Genomic DNA, 21,329 nt, shown 5'->3' with positions numbered 1-21,329 from the left:
AAGTTAAAAATTGAGCTACCCTATGACCCAGCCATTGCAATACTGGGTATTTATCCCAAAGATACAGACGTACTGAAGAGAAGGGCCATATGCACCCCAATGTTCATAGCAGCATTGTCCACAATAGCTAAATCGTGGAAGGAACCGAGATGCCCTTCAACAGATGACTGGATTAAGAAGTTGTGGTCCACGGGCGCCTGGGTGGCACAGCGGTTAAGCGTCTGCCTTCGGCTCAGGGCGTGATCCTGGCGTTGTGGGATCGAGCCCCGCATCAGGCTCCTCCACTATGAGCTTGCTTCTTCCTCTCCCACTCCCCCTGCTTGTGTTCCCTCTCTCGCTGGCTGTCTCCATCTCTGTCAAATAAATAAATAAAATTAAAAAAAAAAGAAGTTGTGGTCCATATATACAATGGAATATTACTCAGCTATCAGAAAGAACGAGTTCTCAACATTTGCTGCAACATGGACGGCACTGGAGGAGATAATGCTAAGTGAAATAAGTCAAGCAGAGAAAGACAATTATCATATGATTTCTCTCATCTATGGAACATAAGAACTAGGAAGATCGGTAGGGGAAGAAAGGGATAAAGAAAGGGGGGTAATCAGAAGGGGGAATGAAGCATGAGAGACTATGGACTCTGAGAAAAAACTGAGGGCTTCAGAGGGGAGGCGGTGGGGGAATGGGATAGGCTGGTGATGGGTAGTAAGGAGGGCACGTATTGCATGGTGCACTGGGTGTTATACACAACTAATGAATCATAGAGCCTTACATCGGAAACCAGGGATGTACTGTATGGTGACTAACATAATATAATAAAAAATCATTAAAAAAAAAGAAACAACAAATGTTGGAGAGGAAGTGGAGAAAGGAGGTCTGACTTACACTGTTGGTAGGAATGCAAGTTGGTATAGCTACTTTGGAAACAGTGTGGAGGTCCCTCAAAAAGTTAAAAATAGAGCTACCCTATGACCCAGCAATTACACTTCTGGTATTTACCCCAAAGATACAGATGTAGTGAAAAGAAGGGCCATATGCACCCCAATGTTAATAGGAGCAATGTCCACAATAGCCAAACTGTGGAAGTAGCTGAGATGTCCTTCAACAGACGAATGGATAAAGATGTGGGTCCATATATACAATGGAATATTATTCAGCCATCAGAAAGAACAATTACCCAACATTTGCAGCAACATGGATGGGACTGGAGGAGATTATGCTGAGTGAAATAAGGCAAGCAGAGAAAGACAATTATATGGTTTCACTTATTTGTGGAACATAAGGAATAGCAGGGAGGACATTACGAGAAGGAAAGGAAAAATGAAGGGGGGGGGGAATCAGAGGGGATGAAGAACCTAGAGACTATGGACTCCTAGAAACAAACTGAGGGTTTTGGGGGGTGGGGTGGGAAGATGGGTTAGCCAGGTGATGGGTATTAAGGAGGGCACCTATTGCTTGGAGCCCTGGGTTTTATACACAAACAACGAATCATGAAACACTACATCAAAAACTAATGATGTACTGTATGGTGACTAACATAATATAAATAAATAAATAAATAAATAAATAAATAAATAAATAAATAAATAAATAAACAAACAAATAAAAGTTATTATAAAAAATAAATAAAACTATCTTCTGGGAGAATTCCTTGACAAACAGCATTTCTTTCCATCTAGAACTATACTGAGAACTGTATCTAGGTCTATACGCAGCATCTAGAACTGTACCAGGATCTTCTAGCTTTGCCTTCGTGTGCTGTACCTGAATTTTGGTGACTGTCCTGTCTATTCCATCAGAGTGCAATCTTGTTCCGAGCAATAAGTAAGTTCTGTCCTTCCTCTAGATCCAACAGTAAGAACAGTGTTGTTCATTCGAAGAACAACAGGGAAAATACAACCCTGAGATAGGAGAATGCCCCAGGAATGATATGACCTCCCCTGGTCCTGCTCCATCTATTCCTTTGGGATTTGGCAAGGGAACCAATAACTGAAATTGATAAGAGGCCCAACCAGCTCTGTCTGACTCCAGGGAATCCCAGAAGATTAGACCGGCTCCAGCATGGGCACAACAATTATCTTTCTTGATGCAGTCAGAGCCTTATGATTGGCATAGTAGGTTCAGTGTTTTTCTATTTTATTTACGTATGGGGCCTGTGGTGGGAGGGAACAATAGGAAGCTACTTTCTTCCCTGTGGGATTTCTCATGTTCCCAACATGGAGTAGGTGACTGCAGGGAACTCTGTTAGAAGCAGAATTACCCATATACTTACCTACTCCATTAGATGTTTCTTTGAAGGACTGATGCAAAAACCTCATGAAAGCATCTACGATTCCTCGGGGAGAGAGAGTTTATACACCAACTGGGGAGAAAACCCCACTGAAATAGGAGGAATTAAGAAATGGATAGGGATTGAAGCATCATTCCTTTGGAAGGGAAGTATGAGTAGAAACTGAGAGAGAGGTATTGGTCAAGAGACACTTCCTGGAGGAGGATGCCTTTGGAGCAATTTGGGTAAATAAAAGAAGGACACATGAGTTGGAAAAGAAATGGGACAGTAATTATAGTTTGCAGGGGCCTTTCAAAGTCATGAAAGAATGATACTCATGAAGAATGTGTTTTTCCACATTTGAAGGGAATTTACGAACCAGGTTTGTATTGTGTGTTGTGCCATACAGTGAGATTCCTGAATCAGGAATGGATAAGATATAATTGTCACAGTCATCTGGAGGATAGACAGACAGAAGGATATAGACAGAGAGACTCTCCCTGGGAAACAATTGTAGCAACTGCTACAGTTGTCTATATCCTTGTTCAAAGTGTGGTCCATGGACCAGTATTTTGGCTGTCTCCCGGGAGCTTTTTAGAAATGTAGATTCTCAGGCCCCAACCCAGACCTACTGAATCAGAATCTTCATTTTTAACAGACCCCCAAGTGATTTGTATGTCCTTTTAGATTTGAGAAGCACTGGCTTTAGATGATCAAGAAGATGTGGTCCATATATACAATGGAATATTACTCAGCCATCAAAAAGAACGATTTCACAACATTTGCAGCAACATGGACGGGACTGGAGGAGACAATGCTAAGCGAAATGTCAAGCAGAGAAAGACAATTATCATATTGTTTCACTCATTTATGGAACATAAAAAGTAGGAAGATCAGTAGGAGAAGAAAGGGAAGAAGGAAGGGGGGGTAAACAGAAGGGGTAATGAACTACGAGAGACTATGGACTCTGGGAAACAAACTGAGGGCTTTAGAGGGGAGGGGGGTGGGGGATTGGGATAGGCCGGTGGTGGGTATTAAGGAGGGCACGTATTGCATGGTGCACTGGTTGTTATACGCAAGTAATGAATCATGGAACTTTACATCAAAAACAGGGATGTACTGTATGGTGACTAACATAACATAATAAAAAATTATTATAAAAAAGAAATAAAAAAAGGATATGTGTCTGGCCTCAGATGAACACTATGGAAGGTGTGAAACTTTGTAATTGGGAGTACAAGAGGAGGGGCCTAGGCTGGGGAAATTGAATCTGGGCAAGAGGGAGGAGTGTGGGCCCTGGCTGCCCTCCTGTCTCCAGGCCTCCCATGCCAGCCACTATGCCAGGGTTTGGCACTCTGCCCACTTTGGGGAAATGCCTGCTGTCCCCACATTGGAATCTGCCTGGTCCTTAGGGGTTCCTCTGAGGCAGGTGTGTGTGTGTGTGTGTGTGTGTGTGTGTGTGTGTGTGTGTGTTGGGACTATTGCTAATTCTGTTACCCCTACTTCATGTGATTCCCTGAATGGGACTGGGGAAGTCATATTAGTCATGCCTCATCTCAGGACTGTACTATCCCTTAATCAAATGAGTGATAACTTGATGATACCAGTTGAAGAGGTTATGGAGGTTGGGGGATGAAATAGGAGTTCTCTACTATCTGTCCTGGATAATAGGATAGTTTCATCTTTCAAAATCTTTTTTTTATAATAATATTTTTTATAATATTATGTTAGTCACCATACAAAATCTTTAAGGAGAGACGAGATGATTACATGAAGGGTTTTACCCTGGTAGGTACTTAATTAATGCTTTTTAAAGGATCTTGTGGTGATTTTTAATTGGTTAATAGCAAAATATATGGGACCTATAATTCCAGAGACCTGGAGAAATAAGCAATGGAACAATGTTTCCAGGTGGGCATTTTAGAACTTTCTTCAAACTTTGAAGGTTTGGGTACCTCATCTCCAATCAGAGTGAGTGATAAAGTTCAATATTGAAGGAAAACAGATTGATATTGAACACAAGGAGGAATTTTCTGAGATCAGAGGTAGACAGGGGTTCAGAGTTCAGGTTCTCTGGCTGTGGGCATGGCTGTCTCACTTGGGTGTGGAAAGCTTCAAGTGGGCTCCTGCCCAGAAATAGGGAAATGTACAAAATCAACTCTCAAAATCTTTTTTATCCCACAAATTCTTCAGCCAACTCCTGAAATGAAATGGTGGGGTGGATGTGTGGTGGAGGTCAGATGGTGAGGCATGGGGATGATGAATGACAGAAGAACAAAACCAGTCTTATTAGAGCAATAGTATGATTGGCTCCCCTCTGAGACAGACAAGATGGGGTATGAAGATCAGAGCAAGCCAAGGTAGATTCTGGTACCAGAGCTGACATTAATGCAGGTGAATATGGGTAGATTTTCCCAAGGAACTTTATTCAAAAAATGGAGGAGAAGAGGATGGGAGATAAAGGAAGAGGGTCCTATTATCTTTCTGGGTTCACTTGGTTAGGGGATGAGAGAGAAGGGGAGGCTTCAGTAAGAATCACTGTCTCCATTAACTGCTTTACTTTTCTACTTCACCCTTTTATAACCACAATCTAAGTGATCAAAAATAGAAAATAGATTGCTAATAACTTCCCTGGTCTTCCATTCCACATCACATGAGTTTAGTTTATCTTGTCAAGTTTGAGTCCCAGGTTCCTTCCAGAACAGGCTCTGCCACAGCAAAGCAACATGTGTATTAGGGATTTCTCCCTTACACCTGACCTGTTGTTTTCCTACAGAAAAGCTGTCTGCCTCCCTCTCCATTCCTCTCCCTTGTTCCTCTGTTCACTCCTCACCAGGGCTGTTTGTTTCTATAACCACATGCTGGAGGTGGAGATAACGTTCTATACATTTCACTCCCTCTACTCTTCAGTCTTTTGTTTCTCCTCCTGCAACCTCTCCTCCCCTTCCTCCCATCCCTGTAACTCCTCTCCAGCTACTGTTTGCTCAGTTCTTCCTGCCTTCTTTCTGGGTCATTTCACTTCTTTTTCCTCTCAATCTTCTTCATCTATGATTCTAACTTTGATGAGATGGGAAGATACATTTAAGGGCAGCATCTGTGAGGGAGTGGGCTTTGGACACAGCAAGAGACATGGTGGTCAGGCATCAGGAAGAACCTGATAGGCACTGACAAAGTGGCCTAAGTGCCTCCTGACCCATCTTCCCTAATAGATGGGGCTGAGAATGCAAGTGACAGAGACTGAAATAAAATTGGTTTCATTAAGAGTCAAGAAGCCCTCTTTGCCTGATGTCTAGCATTAAGAATATCCTAATTATGTGGAATCATTAGAAAAGGGAGAAGACCTGTCAGGGATATGGACATCCCCATGTGGATCCTTTCTCTAGTCATAAAGAAAGTGGGACCATTCACTCCTTCCACAAGTTCACAGTTAACCCTATGCAGTGGGATACACTCTGGCATTTAAGGAGTGATTTTCTTATCTCAACCACATAGAACTATTCAAGGTGATAGTTGAATTACACATTTGTTGGGGAGTCCATCCTATTATTCATTTTTTAAGTAATCATATACCCAGGGGTCCTGTTATTATCCCCACTGAATAACAAGCATGAAGATTGTCTATAATGAAATATTGTGGCAAAACTCTGTTCCAGTTGTGTAGCTTAGGCAAACAACAAATATTGAAAGACAGCTAATCAGAACTAGAATTTAACATCCACAATTATTGAAACATAATTTTTCTATCTAAAGTCACCCTCATTTCCAAAGAGAGCCAAATTGAGACTACTTAACTTGAAAAACAATTCCAATTTTAACAAAGTTGTTGGGATTATTTACATAAGCTCAGCAAGAACAGTGATTGACCTTAGAGATTCTTTCAAACTGACTTCACTGGAGCTGTTCATAAGGAATCTTTAGAATGAACTTTTAATAGCCTCTAGAGGTTAGAAGCCAAGCCAAGTAGCTGCCGTTAGACTTGCATACAATACTTGTAGATTTTAATGAATTCCTTTTCTTGAGGTCCCTCAAATATCCTGAGGTTTCCTGCACCTGCCAGGTAGTGACACTCTTTATTCACCTGGAAGGGAACTCTGTAAGCAAGGGATCTGGCCAACATTTCCAAGGACTTTATTGGTTCCATGAAGTCAACCTTAGTTTTGTAACTCTGTCTGGTCCTATGGATGTCTCTCTCAAATATGACATCCCAGTCAGAGCCTTGGCAAAGTAACCAATGTTTCCAGTTTTGTCCTGTGACAAGGAGAACAGATTCCTGTTGACCTTCTGCAAACAACTACAATTGCCATGAAAGAAAGAATCCTCACTGACAGTTTCTGAATCTGGAGGGTTCAGTAAGAGAAGAAAGTTAAATGTTTCTATTTGTTCACAAAGTAATATTTTGTCATGTTTCTGTAAGTCATAGATACATTAAGAGAAATTTCCTTAAATCTGGAAGAGCCAAGATTAGAGAACCATCGATGTTTCAAACAAGAGTCCTAACTGCTATCACCATCTTCCTCCATTCATTAGGCCCCATGTTACTCATTCTTGTTCTGTTTAAATGCAGCTTTTCCATTAGTTCCAGTAATTCTTACCCAGTTTAGTTTTATGATTTTAAAGGTATCAAAACCCTGTTATTTGTCAAAAGTCCTTTCCATGTACTTTCTCGAAGAAGAAATTTGTTTCAGAAGATCATCAGAACCATAAGTGTAAATGACAAAAACTCAAAAATGGACATGGTTGAAGACCTGATGAGGGTTCATTATAATTCAGTGGACAAGGAAATCTTGTTATTTCTGTGACACACAACATTTCAACTATTAGAATATCACATGATAATCCCCTACCAGGACATATTCAAACTTCAGAAATTTCTTGGGGCACCTGGGTGGCTCAGTCGTTAAGCGTCTGCCTTCGGCTCAGCGCGTGATCCCAGAGTCCTGGGATCGAGCCCCACATCAGGCTCCTCTGCTGGGAGCCTGCTTCTTCCTCTCCCACTCCCCCTGCCTGTGTTCCCTCTCTCGCTGGCTGTCTCTTTCTCTCTCTCTGTAAAATAAAGAAAATCTTAAAAAAAAAAACTTCAGAAATTTCTTATATTTTCTAGCAGTGCTTATACCCCGACAGAACCTGAGAAGGTTTATCATCATTTTAAAAATAATGTTTCCCATGTAATTTAACATATCAAATAAGCAAGCCTAATTATTCAAAAATATTTCATTTAGAATTCAAATCTTGGAAAGTTTATTCAAATCCTCAGAAAATTCTAAAGCAAACACCTAAATAGGATTACAGATTATTACCAAACTTAATATTTAATTATCTGTTTATTTTATTTATTTATTTATTTTTAGCTTTTTTAAATTTTTTTTTATTATATTATGTTAGTCACCATACAGTACATCCCTGGTTTTTTATGTAAAGCTCGATGATTCATTAGTTGCATATAACACCCAGTGCACCATGCAATACGTGCCCTCCTTACTACCCATCACCGGCCTATCCCATTCTCCCACCCCCTCCCCTCTGAAGCCCTCAGTTTGTTTCTCAGAGTCCATAGTCTCTCATGCTTCATTCCCCCTTTTGATTACCCCCCCTTTCTTTATCCCTTTCTTCCCCTACCGATCTTCCTAGTTCTTATGTTCCATAGATGAGAGAAACCATATGATAATTGTCTTTCTCTGCTTGACTTATTTCACTTAGCATTATCTGTTTAAGCAAGCTGACAGTAAGAGACTTTCCAGAAGATTGTATAGTTGTTAGCAAAACTTAGCTCCTTTACTATAGAGAAGTTTTAGTTCTCTTAGGTAATCAAAGACCTGATAAAGACAAAACATAGAAAATTTGGCTTCTGGATAGACAAAACAACAATAACAACAGCAACAAAACAAAAACAAACAAACAAACAAACAAACAAACCAAAATGTTGCTCCAAAAGCCCATACTCAGGAGACAAGTTTTCATTGGAAAGGAATATGAGCTTTATTCAGGAGGCCAGCCACCTGGGGAGAAGGCAGACTCTTGTCTAAGGGCCAACTTCCAGGTTTCTGCCTGACCTAGGGGTTTTAAAGGAGCTTAGGGCAGTTAATCAGTAAGGGGAGTCCAGTGGTCCCTTATCTTTCCTGAACATGCGGACTCCATGGGACCAGCTACAGATGTTATCTCAGTGCTGGGAGGTTGTACAAGGGGTTCTGGTTCTTTGGTGCAGAGTAAAGTGTTGTGTAAGGGTCTCTGGATTCTGTTTCATGATGTGCAGAAGGGCTCTGTTCTATTCTAGGAAAGGATGCATGATCTATAGGGATATGAAGAAAGATTAATCACTCTTGTGGGCTCAGGGTGCTAGCTAAAGCTTAAAGAGTAGGAGGACAATAGTCCCTGACATGGCTCCCTGAGGAGTGATTAGCACTTCATGTCCATCTGATGCTCAGGTTCAGTGCTCCATCAGGAATATTTGGGCCATGGTCAGCTGCATTGAATGTTATTATGAAAAACCTTACCTGCAAATGAGTGAGAGGCATGAAGGACCAGGAGGGGCAGAGGTGGGGCAGGGGAGTCCTATGGAGCCAGCCAAGTCAGAAATCAAGTTTCCTGAAGTGTGGTGACTGACAGTCTGAGGCTGTAGGACACTGGGTTTCTGTGTCAGGTACAGCAAGACTGGAAGGGTGTTGGGTAAATGCTCACCAGAGGGGGAATGGAATGGGGTCGTTTTCCACAGGTGGGCATATTGCTGATGGAAGCTTTACCTGTCTTTTAATCCTCACAGAATTATTAGGTACATTTTTTTAACCCCACTACAGGTGATGAAATTGAGGCTCAGAGAAGTTATGCCAAGGCCCCAAAGTAACACAGCGTATAAAGAGGCAAAGGCAGGATTTAAACTCAGGTCCTTGACTCCTGAGCTCTTGCTCTTCCCCACACCACTGGACAGAAGGTCTTACTCTTTTGTTTTTTTAAAGATTTTATTTATTTATTTGACAGAGATAGAGACAGCCAGCGAGAGAGGGAACACAAGCAGGGGGAGTGGGAGAAGAAGAAGCAGGCTCATAGCAGAGGAGCCTGATGTGGGGCTCGATCCCACAACGCCGGGATCACGCCCTGAGCCGAAGGCAGATGCTTAACCGCTGTGCCACCCAGGCACCCCAGAAGGTCTTACTCTTTTAAGTGTCTGCTTCCGCTGCAGGCCTGGGGGGTGAGGGTGAAGTGGGGGGTGGCAGGTAGGTGCACACAAGTGTTGTTGTGTAAAGGACTGAGTTATCTCTGCAGGTTGCACTTCCACGGTGTGGGCCACAGTCCTGGAAACTCTGGTGGCAGGAAGGGGGATAGAGCAGAGCAGCTCCAGTGTGCTTGAAGAAACTGGAAATAGGCTCCCTGTTGGTTTCAGTGGTTTCTGCTGGATATTCTAGATCTCTAAGATCTAGAGGACTGGGCTCTAGGTCCTTTGAAGAAAGGAATACAGCAGTGTGTATATGTGTGGAAGTGTGTTAGATGAATGTATAAGTGTGTGTAAATTTGGGTGTGTATGCTATGTGTGTATTTTGAGGGTATGTGTCCGTGTGTGTGTATGTGTATGTGTGTGTGTATGTGTGTGTGCTGTCCCTAGGGAGCCTGATGATCATAGCTGAAGATGTCTGATTTGATTTGTGGAAAATTCCTCCAGGTTTGAGGCTGTCATACGGGGGCGGGGGGCGGCAGGAGAGGAAGGCTGTTAGTGCTGGCGGTGTGGGGGATGGGAGCCTGAGCAGTGGGTGTCTCTGTCCTGCCAGGCATGGGGGGTGGCCTCAGGGTCCCGGGTCTGAGGCTGGGTGGATACTGGGTCCTGAGGCCTGCACTCAGGCCTGCATGGGAAGAGCTCAGAGGTCCTGCTCTGACCAGGGAGGTCCAGAAAGGGGGGGGGCAGGGTGGGAGGGTGGCCAGACAGTGAAGGGTTCAGGCCTGCTGTCTCCCTGCCCCCACCCCCAGGATTTGGGAATGATGGAACCAGGCTGCAGTTCCTAACTCTAGACTCCACCCATTCTGCTTGAGGTCCTCAGAGTCCCCAGAAGTCCTTGTGTGTCCCCTGCTGAGGCTGGGATAACCAGAGTCACAGTGAAAATTTCTGTCCCTAGTCAGTGCCACCCAGACAGGTCTAGAACATGTCCTTGTCTCTTGGAGGCCTCTGGTAAGTCCATGTGTGCATTCTTACTGTATTTCATACAAGCTGAGGCTGTCACACCCCTTGTGCTGGGAAGTTCTTACTGAATCTAACTCAAATCTTCTTGTACTTTGTGCCCTATAAGGCCAGGCTGAGTTTGTGAAATTAGAGACCAATGCCCCCACCATGAAGCATGGGAGTAGTTTCCTCTGGATAGGAACATGGGTCAGAGTGTAGGGACACTGAGAGGATGTGGGTAAAGCCTGGTGGATCACAGATGGTCAGACCTTTCCTGGGCAGGAGGACAGTGATCAGCAGGGCAGAGTCAGAGAAGAGAGCTCAGAGACCTCCAGTTTTCCCTCTGGTTCCCCTGTCATTCCAGGCGGTGCCAGGGGAACTGGAAACAGGGGCTGTGGTAGGAGGGAGCAGATTAGAGCAGGGAAAGGGCTTCCCTGTGTGCAGCTGTGAGGAGCCTCTGGAAACACAGGGCAAAGAGCACATGATGAATGAGGAGAAGGTCCTCTGGCAGCTCAGGAAGTAGGAGGAGGGGGCGGGGGCTGTGGGACTCAGGAGCAGAGGGGGGCGTGTGCTGGGGATGGGGGTGTGCACAGCATGGTATGTATGGCCCACATGTCTGTGCTCCGTGGTGAACAGTCCTCTGTGCCCAGTTCTGTGTGTGGCATAGGTCACATGGGCAAGGGGGAGCTCTGACATTGGGGTGTGAACCCAGGGCTGTGAGCTGGCTTCCCACTGGGGCCCATGAAGTGTGCTTTGCTTTTAGGAGCTGCGGTCAGCACCCATGGGAAGACCCTGGAGTGGGAATCAAGAGCATGTGGGTTCCAGTTCTGGCTCTATTTCTCAGCTGGGCCCCTGTGAGGCCTCAGCTCTGGGAGCTGGGATGTCACCTGCTGTCCAACCATAAAAGAACAGCCAGGTGGCCCTTCTGTGCCAGCAGCCCCAGGGCTGGGGATCAGAAAAGGGAAGGGGGCTGGAGTGGGGTTGGCATTTTGGGCCAAAGGGAATAAGGTATGGGAGTGGGACAGAGGACAGAGAGGGACAGAGGTGGAGAAGGACATTGCTAGAGGCAGGGGTGTAGGAGAGAGAGGGGGAGGGAGGAGGAGGGCACCTCCCACTGCAGGAGGGAAAGAGGGGCAGGGGAGGCAGGGCTGAAGAGAAGCAGATCAGGGGCAGGGGGGAAGCAAGCAGGGCTCCTGTCCCCCCAGAGAGCTAGGCTGGGGTGACACAAGCCTGGGGTGAGGTGGGGAGATGGTCATGTGTGCTTCTCAGTGTGACCTTGTCCCTCTCTCCAGTGTTCACTGTAGCGAGTCTGTCCCCCTGCCTGTCACCTACTTCCCAGTGGCACTGACAGCCACCTCTGCAGGAGGCCGGCTCACGCTGGCTCCTCTGTGGAGATCCCTTCCCAGCCTGCAGGGCCGCTCTGAGCCACCTCACCAGGGGCACAGGGGTGTCCTTTATGGGGGATCTAAGTGTTGAGAATTGCCCAGGGTTCTCTGAGGCTGGAGAAGTAGGTGAGGACCCAGCTGGGAAGCAGTATTTCCAGTGGAAAACCAGGTGGATGTGGCAGACACCATGGAGGACAGGCCTCCTCCCACTTGGCTCTGAAGGTCACTGTGAAGGAGACAATGCAGCCTGTGACAGAAGGGGACATTCCTGGTGGCTGCTGCAGCCCCAGTGTCATTTTTCTGTGCATTTGTTAAAACCAGGTAGCAGTGGTCCCAGGACAGTGAGTCTCACAATTCACCCTCCTGCTTTCATCCTTTCCCCTGTACTTTATCTTTCCTCCCCATGCTCCTGCTATCTCTCCCTCCCTGGGGCCTTAGACTGCAGCCTGGTGCCTCCCTGTCACCTCCCTTCTGTTCTGGCTACACTGCCCTGACCTCCCCCTGCAGGTCCTCCTTCTGCCTTCCCGCACTCTGGCTGACTCTACTTGAGTCTCCCAGTCTCCCTTCAGACCCTCCCTGTGTTTCTGCCCTGTTCTTGTGCGTAGCCTCCCTTCTCCTGCTTAGTTTCAGGTGTGCTGCCTGGCCTTGCCCCCGCCCCTTCCATGGGGGCTCTCCTGGCTCCCCAGAGTCCCAGTGTGTCCTGTTTCTCCCCTCCCTCCCTGTCCTGAAGCTGCAGGCCTGGCCTTCTGGCTCCCAGGCTCTGCCAGGACTTCCCTGCTGGTGGGGAGCGGTGGGGAAGCAGGAAGTCTGGGACTGAGTTTGATCCCAGCCCTGTTCCTCCCCATGTAGCTTCCTCACCTGGACTCACTCACCTGTAACAGGTGGGGAATACCTGTCAGGCTGCAGGAAATCCTTCACGGGGCTGCAGTGAGCATCAGCGCTGTGCTGGGAAGGCCACAGACTCGACACACAGTGTGCACTCAGTAACTGCAAGCACGTGGTGTCTGCCCTTCCTCACTCTGCTCCCCTGGCCCCTTGGTCTGGAGTCAAGAGAAATGTTTAGAAAAGAGAAGAGTAAAAGTAATAGACTGTAGAAGCCAAAACTCACTGACTAGCAGGAATTTCATATGGTTCAGCCTAAGAAAGGCTTTAAGCTTGGAACACGGGAAATGCCCGTGAGTGTGGACAAGAAGGGAGGATGGGGACAGGATTGAAACACAGGACACAGGAAACCACGTGAATGAGCAAATTCAAACCCAGGGAGTAAGGACGCATTGCTCAAAAGCCAATCTGCATCCATCCTGTGGTGGCCGCACTGGCCGCCCTCTGTCCCTGTGGTCATGGGCCCGTGTGTGCTGGGAGCTGCTGGGGGTCTGTGAGTCCAGCTTCCCCAGGACTCTACCCTCCAGACAGGACCTGCACTCTTGGAGTCTCACACCCACAGCCTCCTTTCCCCTCCCTCCATGGCAGGTGCACACACACACACACACACACACACACACAGGTGTGAAAGCACGGTCCCCTAGACAGGGATTCCCTCCAGCTGCCTGCCACGCTGACACTAAGGCTCACAGGGCAGTGGAAGCTCACATGTGTCCCTGCCTGGGTTTCTGTCTCAGTTCCCTCCTTTCTCCTGGGAGCAGAAGCAGTGAGTCCCACACTCCAGCCTCTCTGTGTGTGCTGGGCACCCAGGGGAGACCCAGCGGGAGGAGCAGGGGCCCTGGCCTGGGTGCTCCCTGACAGCTGGGAGAGGAGGCTGACAGCAGGACAGAGAGACACAGCGCTCTGGGCGCTCCCTCAGCAAATGTGTGTCAGCTGAGTGGGTTAAGGGCAAGTGGACCAGACCCCATGACTCAGATGATGGGAGACAGGCAATGACCACAGGAGGGAAGATGGAGGCAGACACAGGAGTCTAGAAGGTTTCCGAGGAGACAAGGAGAATGATGCTCAGTTAGTCAGCAAGGAGCAGGAACATGGAGAGGAGAGGATCAGAGAAGCCAGAGCTTCAGGAAGTGCGTGACCTTGGGGAAGGACGTGTGTGTGTGTATGTGTGTGTATGTGTGTGTGTGTTGGGGAATGTGTGTGAGGGAGGCAGAGGGATGGAGGAGGCAGGGTCTGCTGGATGCGGGGTCACAGTGTAAAATGTCCAGGGTTGTAGCTCCGCGGTGACCCTGGGCTGGGCGGGCAGGACGCTGGGAGCGAGGCTGACTTCCTGGCCTTGATGTGTCCTCCTAGGCTGTGAGGATGACTGAGCCTGGACCACATAGGCTGGGGAGCCATGGCTGGGGGGAGATAGCAGCCAGGGCCTGGACAGGTGGGAAAGAGGCCTCTGGGGGAGTCAGGAGACAGAAAGAGGGAGAGGGAGACAGGGATGGGGTGGGAAGGGGTCATGGGAAGCCTGAAGGCTCTGAGAACTTTCTCCTGGCTCTCCCCTTCACCCACCCCTTCCATGGACTGAATTCTGTGTTTAAAGCTGAAAGATATTCTATAAATGCTGTGGTTCAGCCTCTCATCTTCAGAGGGTAAGGAATTCCTTTCCCGCTCCCCAGCTGAGGTCTCAACTTGGCAAAACTCTCCTGGGCAGGACATGCTGAGAAGGGCCCAGGAGGCAGGGCTTTAGCCCTCTGGGGAGAACCTTTTCCCTTCCACACCTGGGCCCCAAGCCTGGCTGCTTCCCAGGGCAGAGCCACAGGAGGGGCCCCCACAGCGTGGTCATATGACACTAGTCCTGTGCATGTGGGCTCTTCCCTCCAGGCTGCGTCATCATTCCTCAGAATGTTTGCCATGACTGGGGAAGGGAAACAGTCATCTCTCTCCTAGAGCTTAGGGTTAGAGGGGAATTAACTTCCTAATGTTCAGAGAGAATATATTTTATTCCGAGATGTGGGAAATATCATTGGATCAATCTCACAGGAAAGAAATAGAGTCAAGAGAGGGTTTTCCTTTTCCAGTTTGAGTTGTGGGAGGGGGTGCGGGGGTGTGTGGGTGTGTGTTTCTCTGTTTTTAGCATTTACCAACCCTAGCTCTAATGAAGTCCTTTCTAAAGTGTTCTAAATTTCTTTCATAGAAATTAAGTCCATGTCATTAGTGGAAACATTTCTAAAGTCCAGAATCTGTTTCAGTGTTTTTCATTAAAGAAGTATGTACATGGGGGAGATGGAGGGTAAAGGGTAGAACTTGGAGAACAAAAGAAATTCTAGAAGAAAATCCAGCTCCTAGCTTTAATTACATGGAAGCCTTGGACATTCTGAATTTTATTAAACTTCCAAGTGTCCATGGGAGTAGGATGGACCTGGTAGGTTTTGCTCCCTGGTCTTCTCTGCAGGACTTCTCTGGAAGGTTCCCTCTCCACTCTCCCTCCTGCTGCTAGAGAGACTCCTTGGGCTCTAGTTGTAACCATGTATCTGGTCTCTGGGAATGTCAAATGCAGGTGACAGAGAAGGGGGGGGTGACAATTCCCCTTTAGATTGCTTAAGTTAATGATCTTAGGATTTCCCCTGGCCTTGAGAGGAGCTGGGGAGTTGGTCCTTGCAGAGCCCCAGGAAAGCCTGGGGGAAAGGCAAGGCCCAGCTGCCATGCTAAGTCTTATAAGGGTCTTCACACACTTGGCTGGTTGATTCAACATTATTGTCTTCAAACCCATATTCAAGCTTATACACTGGCCTCAAGTTCTCAGTTTCTCCTTTTGTGGGTTTCATTTGTTTATTTACAGGGGCTTTTTAGTGAGGAGCTGCTTGAAAGCATTGATCCTGACTGTTCAGAACATGTCTACATTATTGACCCCAAACTATGGACAGTCTGTAGTAGGTTACTTTGCTCATACTGTGAGTGGTGCTTCTAGGTCCCAATGCAGACACAGTCTCAAACCTTAACCTGTCCTCATTCTCCTCCATGGGATCCCTAACCTGTATGTCCAGCACCTTCTCCAGAGCTTGTCAACATCCCTTGCCTCTCTGCCTCAATTTCTCTTTTTCCTTGGCACCCACTCCCCAGCACTAGGTGTGCCAGACTGCATGAACCCTGAGATATTAGGGCTGAGCTCAGGCCTCTTTGGATGGCAGCACTGTAGGGGGAAGGAAGGGAGGCAGTGTTCATATCCATGTAGGGCCTCTGAGCCCACCAGGTGGGCACTGGGAGGGAGGCCGGGGCAGCCCTGGCAGCACCCTCACCCTTGCAGCTTTCTGGGCCCATCCAGCAGCTGTTGCTCCTGAGAGGGGCCCGGGCTCAGCAGGAGTCAGGTGAGAGGGAAGAGGCTCCTGGAGCCAATATGCAGCCCCCTCCCTGGCCTGGCTCCCCCTCCTGCTGCACGCCTGCTTCCTTCTCTCTCTCTGTCTGCTCCCTTCCCCTCTTCCATGCAGCCCTGTCTGCTTCCTTGATCTTGGCCTCCTTCACCTTCATCTCTGTCAGCACATCTGTCTCTCTGTGGGTCTGTCTGTCCTCTGACTCCAGATTTCCCAGGACTGGGTCTGCCCTCAGCTCCCCCTTCTGGCTGCCTCCCTTCCTGTATCCCTCCCTCAGTGTCTGAGGGTCTCTCTTCCCATCACATCTGTGTGAGTCTCACCCTGTGAGCCTTTCTGTGTCTCCCCTGCATGTCCTCCTGTCTGTCTCCTTTGCTGCCTCCCCCACCCCTGTTCCCTCTTTGGTCTCCCTCCCAGCTCTCTCTCTGCTTCTCTTATCTCTGTGTCTCTCAGCCTCTTCCCCTGTCTCTGGCTCACATCTCTGCCTCTTCCCCTCTTCCCTCCTCCCACACCTCAAGGTTCAGATGCTTCAGGAGAAATCACTTAGATGGGCAGAACCAACAGGTCCTCCCATCTGTACCCCCCCTCCATGAGAGACTTATGGTCCCAAATCGTCATCCTTTGCATCCTCCCAGCCCTGGGCCAGTTCTTTTCCATACCTGGTGATTTTCTGGGGACCCTGGTATGTTCCCAACCTCCCACCCTCTAACCAGCAGGCAGTGAGTAGTACAGGGAGAAAGGGGAAGGATTGCTCTTCGGACCAGATGCAAGGATAGACAGACCTTCTCCTGAATGTGTCTTTCTTGCCCTCAAGCAAATTCCCATCTGGGAAAATCCCACCTTTAGACAAGGGAAGACAGCCTAGGACTGTTGGAACAGACACAGATCAAATACCCAGAAGTCCCTCCTCTCCTGTTCTATCATGACAACCATCCTTCCAATCCTGCCTGTCACCTTTGCCTCTAGCAATTCTGGCTCTGTAGTCTTGGCTGGTCACCCATCCCCTACCCAGCATAGTGTCTGGAACACAGAAGGTGCTCAATTAGTGCCTTTGGCCCATGCCTCCTGGAGGTGTGTTATGGCAAGTTTGGTGTGATTTGTAGGTTTTCCTCAGGTGGAGGTTCTTCCTGAGATCTGGAGAAATTTTTTCTGCTTCAAGTTCAATACTCTGCATTAGCGTAGTTAGTACAGACTCTGTCCCTTTAAGGACCTGCTGCTGCCTGCCTCTCTCCTCCCTTAAACTCCACCCCAGTTTTTAAGGCACACAATTTATGGTTTAGAGGACTATCAGTACTCTCAAGTACAGGCAGTTGTGTCCCTTGACCTTGAGACCGATGGCTTGTGGGCCCATCACCTGTGCATTCAGCCATTGGTCTCTAAGTAGCCCCACCTTCTCCATCTCTGAGAAGTCTTGTCTCTGAAGATTAACACTCTGGGAAGGAGGAAGCATCTTCCTTTGGTGTCTGTTTCAGGGTCTTGGAAGTCCTCTGTTTTGAGTGATTAGAGCAGGAAGCTCTCTAGGCAGAGGCTGTATCTTTTCCTTTACTTCCTCCAGCACAAGTCTCAATGTATATGCAATTAGAATATGCTATGAACGCTGACTGTCTCAGGAAATCCCTTGCAATGAAGCTTAAGCCAGTTTCCTTCTAGTTTTATTCCTGGACTGATGGGAAATGTTGGTGATGGGTTCGGCATGGATGGTGCTGGTAGAGGAAGTTAGTAGGAGATTCCGGGAGAGGGGGCTGGAGAGGGATGTAGGGGCTTCTGTCCTTGTTTACAGGACTGCTGATTGAGCCCCTTAGCTGGATCTGGGCCTGGCCTCCAAATCACCACAGCCTGGGCTCCACCTGGCTGCCCACACTCTCCTACTTCCAACCAGGATCTCTATACTCAGGACCCTGAAAAGCTTATTTACTTCCAAATTTACATCTTGGTGCCAAAAAAGTCTCCAACAAAGTCCCATTTAACCCCCAATGCACCTCCTCACCCATGCAGGGCACCACTAATCTTCCACTGCCCACCTCCATCTTTCCTCCTGGATTCCAGCTAAGCCACATCCCTCAGCCTTTCCCACCCCTTGCATGCACCTGCCTCTCTATAGCCCCAACTTCCTGAGGCTCGGCCTGCTAGTGCTCTGCCTCCTAAGAGGCCCACCTCCTGAGGGCCCCGCCTCCCCAGAGCCTTAACTCCTCGAGGGCCCCAGTAACCTCCATTCCAATTCCTGACTCTGCTTGGCCAAGATCCTTAATTGTTCCTGGGTTCATCTTGCACTTTCTTCTCAGGTCTTTCTCTCTGAGGGAGAAAAAGACCATTGGTAAGTGATTTCTCCTGTTTATAGAGTTGGTAAGAACACTGAAACAGAGCCAGAGAGGAGGAAGACTACGCTTGCAGTGTAGCTGGCTGTCCAAGCTCTGTGGGGTCTGAGCAGATGGTATTTCATGATTTCCAGAACTACACTTTGGATTGGGGGAGTGCAGACCAGAGGCCTTTTGAATTTTGGAAGGGCAAGTGATTTGCTGGGGTCCGAGTGATTTGGAAGCTTACATATTCTCCTCCAGACCAGAAAGGTTCTCAACTCTGATGAGCAAAGTATGAATTAGGGGAGGTTATTCCTTGGTGCTTCTCCTCCAGCATCCTTCCCACCTGTGTACCCTGCCCTCCTTCCTGGCCTTACCTTTCTGACCTGGTGCAGAGCTTGCTTTCTTCATCTTTGTATTTCCCACAGGGCCCAGAACATAGTATGCCTAGACATGTTCCTGGAATGAGTGAAGATTCTTCCACCTGGCTCTGCTGCCTCCTTCATGTTTTGCCTCATTTCTCACTGGAGATTCTGAAAGTCTCTGTGTCGTATCTTCTTAGGGAGGACATTGGTGTGCACTTTGCAGAAGAGCAGGTGCAGTTTGATAAGGTGGGTCCCCCATCACCATAGAGGATTTGAGGTTCTTCTTCGTTCAGGCTCAAGGAACTAAATATCTATTTTTACAGCTGGTGAAGATATCTCCCTATCTTTCTTATCTAATTTTAAAAAGTTGCGGTGGGGATGGATTATAGGCCGGGTCAACCTGTGGGAGGAAAGATTACCAAGTGTGGCTGCCTTGTGGTCTTTAAAACACTGGATCTCCAAGAGGCAGTTTGCTGTTATTACAAAACATATTTGCAACTGTTTAATTTTAAAGGCCTTGGAGTCTTAAACTTTTCTCCCCCCACTCCTCCCCATCACCATGTACACTGTGGGCAGCACCCCAACACAGAAGCCCAGACAACACTTATCCAGGCATGACACCTGTTTTATTGATTATATGTGGCAAATGTTGATTTCTAGGTTGTCTTTCTCTTGCTCTCTAGCAGTTCTTGGGCAACTTTTCTCCATTACCAATTGATAACCTGTTATGCATTACCACAAGGTAGATTCATTTTAACCTTCGTTTAAGCAAAATCGTGTGGAAAGGTCTAATTTCTTCATTAAGTATATTCCAATTTGATAAATATGATTTTTGGGTTATATTCTTTTGGCTTATCCTCATCTATTTTTCTTTTATTTTTGTAGAAATCTTAAAGCAGAGTGGGAAGAGTGGGAATTAGAAAGAACTAGGGAAGAAGGTTAAATAGTGTTCCTTAAAATGTGGAGTCAGAAGCTCTTTGTTGTAGATTATGTTGTCTGAGCTGGGGTGAGGCAGGTGGGTCTTGGCGGAGAAGTTGTATGGATCTATATTTGGATAAGAACTCAGGACTTTGAGGCATGATACAACTTTCATATGACTCAGTTGACTTGGTTTCTTTCCTACAACAAAACAAAACAACAAAACAAAACAAAACAAAACAAAACAAAACAAAACAAAACAAATTAACTTTCCAAGGCAGGTGGTGGGAGTGTGGAGCAGCTACCTAGGACTCTGAGAGAAACCAAGCACAGTATGGTGAGAGAGGACTGAGAGACAGAGATAGTTGAGTACTTGGGGTGGGGTGTAGAAGGACACACTTAAAGAAAAATATGAAGGAAGATAGCCAGAGAGATTGTCGACCCTTGTCTTCAGGATATTAGTGAGGGTGTGTATTGGGAAGAGGTTCATGAAAGAAGGAGCCATAGGCTCACAGGTGCTTTTCTAAAGGGGGAGATGGTATAGTGATTGATGGGACCACTGGGTGGATTTTGATTTTGTGTTTACAAGGAAAGGAAGGATTTTGAGGGAAAAACAAAGCTGTTTAGCAAGGCTTCTTGGGAAAAATGACTGTGAATTAGTGCTCATTGTAGAAAAGGCCATTCTATGTTATAACTATAGTTTGGAAAATGAGGTGGACAGGCAGATGGATTTCCTTCTATTGCTTTTTCCTGAGGACTTTTACTAGTTGCTCTGTGTGGGCAGGATTCAAGGTTGAGAAAAGGAAGTAGAGATAGAGAATCATAGGTGGACGTAGAGAAGAAAGCGATTTTCACTGTTGACATCAATGTATCCCATCACTTTCTAATCCTTTAATTACACAGCCCTCTTGGCTTTCCCAGCTCTCTTTCTGCTTCCTGTTTGGAAAATCTCATTCTGGTTCTTCCTGGTAGCCCATCTACTTTCTGAAGACCTCTAGAAGCAGAAATTCAAGGTTTTCTAATTTGTCAAGTGATCATCTTGTTTTGGTGTGATAGAAATGTTAAGAATTTCCAGAAGTGGATTCTGACTGAAACTAAACCTGTCAATGTGTCAAACCATGGATGAGGAATGTTGCATTTAACTGTCTTCTCTGCAGTTATCCCAGAGGGACTAAGAAAAGGCACCTGTTCACAACCATTCCAGAATGATACTGGATAATATGGAGTCTATACAGCCTCTAGAGAAGCTCTGGTTATCTTATTATTTACCAAAATAATAGTGTGTGCTTATAGCAGGGACTGCATATATTTTCTGGGAAGGAAGTAAAATGTTTTGGTCTACATCTACATAGATTTGGGGCTACATTTGGGTCGATGGATTTGGTCTACACACAGATGGTTTGCTGTGTGTTAGTCTGCATCAGGATGGGTTTTTACTAACTTGAAATTCAGCCTCTGCCACACTGGGATGGAATTTGAGAAGTGTAGTGCTGGGGTTGGTAGGGTAGGTAGATAAGTTGGAGGAAGTGGCTGTGTTTCCACTTGATCTAATGAGCAAATGGTTTGGGGCTGCCATGTCTTCAAGTTCAAATCTACCTACTTGTAATATTTACTTGCAGAATAAGAGTTTCTAGCCTCATTGTGAGAACATGAAGCAGGTTCTTCCCTAACAGTATTTATTTTAGAAAGGGAGACAAAGTCTTCTTCCAAGTAACAT

At 46.9% G+C, this 21,329-nt stretch overlaps 1 pseudogene across 7 annotated transcripts in view; it reads left to right on the top strand.

Annotated features, from left to right (window-relative positions):
• The window catches only part of LOC123781782 (cationic amino acid transporter 3 pseudogene), a 60,057-nt pseudogene that overhangs the window by 26,497 nt on the left and 12,231 nt on the right, over positions 1–21,329 (top strand). For 2 of the 7 annotated variants that reach the window (XR_015721619.1, XR_015721617.1), the window contains exons 1-2: positions 18,230–18,346; positions 18,892–18,940. The exons of 1 other annotated variant lie outside the window; for it this stretch is intronic. The product of XR_015721619.1 is annotated as a cationic amino acid transporter 3 pseudogene, transcript variant X5 (transcript). Of the gene's footprint in view, positions 1–18,210; positions 18,347–18,806; positions 18,941–21,329 lie in introns of those variants that run through there. 4 more of the 7 variants (XR_015721616.1, XR_015721618.1, XR_015721615.1 and 1 more) reach the window with 4 other exon arrangements.

Source organism: Ursus americanus, chromosome 25, assembly GCF_024610735.1.
Source record: "Ursus americanus isolate L20-20 chromosome 25, mUrsAme1.1.p, whole genome shotgun sequence".
Classification (NCBI taxonomy): domain Eukaryota; kingdom Metazoa; phylum Chordata; class Mammalia; order Carnivora; family Ursidae; genus Ursus; species Ursus americanus.
This window is presented reverse-complemented; position numbering and strand designations above follow the sequence as displayed.